Source organism: Salvia hispanica, chromosome 5, assembly GCF_029641045.1.
Source record: "Salvia hispanica isolate PSC_SH4W2 chromosome 5, Shi_PSC_v1, whole genome shotgun sequence".
NCBI classification, from domain to species: domain Eukaryota; kingdom Viridiplantae; phylum Streptophyta; class Magnoliopsida; order Lamiales; family Lamiaceae; genus Salvia; species Salvia hispanica.
The window spans coordinates 47,686,679-47,690,541 of NC_142696.1; the positions used below are offsets into that span (position 1 = coordinate 47,686,679).

The 3,863-nt window shown below is 34.2% G+C and overlaps 1 pseudogene; it reads left to right on the plus strand.

The window, feature by feature from the left end:
* The first annotated feature begins 2,784 nt into the window (after positions 1 to 2,784).
* LOC125190772 (protein DMP7 pseudogene) lies at positions 2,785 to 3,630 on the plus strand (annotated as a pseudogene).
* The last annotated feature ends 233 nt before the right edge of the window (positions 3,631 to 3,863 follow it).

The following is a 3,863-nucleotide window of genomic DNA, read 5'->3' on the forward strand; positions in this document are numbered from 1 at the left end:
CTTTATTCTATTTGATATTTGAGAGTTTGGATCTTGCTTTTGTCCTCAATATCTATGTTTATCTTTCCGGTGTCTAGGTTTTTCGTATTATGGATGATGACATTGAGATTAAGAAAATAATCATGTCAATATTTGGTCTCGTCATACTTGTTCTAGTAACCATCACAATATTCTACATGATGATAGTGCCGTCTCAAATCCACATACAATGATTGCACATTCGAGAAGATTTCAATAACGCCTCAAATCCTAATAGTTCTAAGAAGCCGATAAGATTCCGTTGATGATTCGCATCACAACTTTTTAATTTTCTTGTTTTAGAGTCATGTTGGAGTATAATTTTTCTAAAACACGTGCGTAAAGAAATGGGTCATCTTAACTGGAAGTAGGGATATATAATACACATTTAATTCCACGTAGTATTTAATGCCACATAACAATTTGATTGCCGAACGCATGCAATTCGCTAAAATTCTAAGTGGAAGTTTATGATATTACTAATATTAATTTAGTATAAATGAGTGTAACTTGAATTACATAAAGTGGTAGTAGAATTTTATAAATCTCGTTTTTGTAGTACTACATTAGTTTTATGATGAAATTTGAATGAAATAAATTCCGCCAATGAAATTTGAATGAATAAAACAAATCATGATATTTTTGGATACGTGGAATCAAGATCATCACTGAATGATTGATTCTCATGAATTCTTACCATGTAAATAACGTGAATTGGAGAATATATAACTCATGATCTTGATATCAAATTGAAATGTGTCTCTTTCACCTATGGTTATTTAATTTTACAATTGAATAGGAGTAGTTTAAAAACCATATACCTCCAAATAAAAATACCAACGGAAATGTGAAGCTTATACGTCCGTACAAACAAACTAATGGCAACCACAAGAATAAAGAAGAAACAAAAATAAGAATAATACAGGAACGAAAATAAATTATATATGAGCATACATTTATTAATTCATAAATAAAATTTTGTTATATTTATGCTAATATGATAACAAAAAGTGTATTTGTAATAGCTGTTTGCATTATAGTTGTCTGAACTAATGTACTTAAATTTTATATACATATATAATTAGAGTTTTTAGGTATTTTACATTTAAAACCGATTCAAAAATACTAATTAATTTTCAAAATAAATTTATGTTTTTACATAATTACCCTCCTGCAGTAGATTAATAAAATATTTAATGGGATGTACTTAAAAAAATAACTAATTTTAAAGTTACAACGTACATCCAATCTCATGCTGTCACGTGACACAAAACATGCAATATTGTAAACACCGAAATGCAATATATATTTATATAGTATAAATTTGAAAGTACGTCCAATAAAACTCGTGAGTTTTCAATTATTCAATAAATAAAACACAACACTTATTTCGGTAAGCAACGCAAACTTCCGAACAATAATATTCGATTCTTGAGTCTTGATTGATTTTCACCGTATAATCATAATTATTAATTACTTTGACTAAATTAATATACCATCAATCGATTAGTAACAACTTGCCGTAATCTAAATGCTTGATACAAAATCGCAAAGCAAATTACTCTTAAATGAAATGACATTATATACTATCTCCATCTACATATATACTACTCCTTCTAATTATTGATTTTAGATAGTCGACCAAATCTAATCGCCTTCTATTGCTTTTACAAGTGTTTGGCTTATTAAGGTATATCTCATTCTTCAGTAATAACACAAGTCAATTTATTTTTCTCTTTATCATTTTATAATTTTACCTCCAAATAGTGCTTCAAAACCGCCGGCCGAGTACAGTGGTTTTTCGAGCGCTATTGCAAGGGGAGAAGAGGGGGGCATTGGCCGCTTGCGGCGGGATTTCCGGCCATACACGGACTTCAAGTTTTTTTGGTTTTTAAAACTATACATCTTATCTATAAATACCCCTATTTTTAATATTATGTTTTTAAATCTATTTTATTTGCTAACTCAAAAACTTGAAAAAAGAGAATGATAAAATAAGTTGTTAATTTTAGAGCTTATTGTAGGTGCTTTGTCTGAAATTTAAAATATTGATATTACAAGGAAAAAATTGGATGTGACAAATTTTGGGACCGTTTTTTAACCGTGGATGCCCTTAGTAATTTTGTACTCCAATGCTCTAAGTCCACTAGACCACTACTAATATCGAAAGTACTACTCCACCAATAGTGGTGACATATTTTAACCGTGGAGTACTATTTATTTTCATAGGATCCCAATTGTAGTGACAAGAGTATAATGTCCACGATTAAGACATTAGTGTCTTTTCTAAGCAAAATGCTATCATGTCCACAATAACAATAATAATAATAATAATAATAATAATAATAATAATAATAATAATAATAATAATAATAATAATAATTAATTTTGTTTTTTCTATAAGAGCTAAAAAATATTAACAACGTAGACATTCTATGAGTCAAATTTTGTAATAATATTGTGCAATAAATACAATCATGATACATCTGACCTTGAAAATAATAGATATAGGAAAAATGCACCAAAATATATCCTAAGAACTGACTTCTCAAACCGAATAGATTTGCAAAAAAGGAAAATGAGAAAAATAAACAAAACAAAAAGAAACGAGAAAAATATTTTTTCAATAAAATCTAACTTGTGTGGTAGAAATGGTAGAGGCTTTTCATCAATGGTTTAGATTTTATTGTATATGTGGCTTCTAAATTGGACGTCATATCTTTCTTAAGTTGTCAATTTTATCGTAGATATATATCCACCATGTTTTACAATAGTTTTTGAATTTGTGGAGTATTACATAAATTTCTTAGTTCTCCATATAAACTCTAGTAAAAATATAGTCTGCACCAACAATTATTTATTCATCGTTAAAAAAATGGAAAATTCAAAAGCTCCGCTGCTCAAAGAACCGGGGAAGCCGGAGGGGAAGCCGGAGAAGACGCCGCGGCAGAAGGTGGTGCGGAAGACATTCAAGGGGACGGCGCGCCTCTCCAACCACCTCCCCACCGGATCCGTCCTCACATTCCAATTCCTCTCTCCGATCGTGACGAACGAGGGGAAATGCCGGTCGAAGGCGAGCCAGGGCGCCACCGCGGCTGTGCTGGCGTTCTGCGCCGTCACGTGCTTCGTGCTGAACTTCACGGACAGCTTCAGGGACGAGAGGGGGAAGGTGCGGTACGGCGTGGCGACGTTCCGCGGCCTGTGGGTGGTGGACGGCTCCGGCGGGCTGGCGGCGGAGGAGGCGGCGAAGTACCGCGTGACATTCGTGGATTTCGTGCACGCGTTCCTGTCGATCGTGATCTTCGCGGTGGTGGCGATGTCCGATCAGAATGTGGCCGGGTGCTTCTTCCCGTCACCGTCGGTGGGGGAGATGGTGATGATGACGATGCTGCCGATGATGGTGGGGGCGGTGTGCTCGATCTTCTTCGTAGTGTATCCGACGACAAGGCATGGGGTAGGGTTTCCTCTGTCGAAGGAGTGAGTGGGTTTGAATTTGGGGATTAATTGATTATTTGATTAATTCAATCTTAGAGCCGAGGTTAATCATTGTTATTAAATTTGTGTTTTGGAATATGACTTACTATTGATTTTTATTAATCGTGAGTTTTGGAATGAATCCGTGCATGAATATAACTTCTTAAACATAGAACGGCGGCGTTTTGATGTCGTTTTGTTGTCATAGGAACGTAGTGTAAGAGAGATTATTTTCACCACTGTATTTGTTTGGTGTAGTACTTCAGTTAATGGATGGATGAAACGATTCGATTCAAAGATATTCCCTCCGTCCCAGATAATTTAGGACACTTTGACTCGGCACGGATTTTAAGAAATCTAATGGAAAGTGA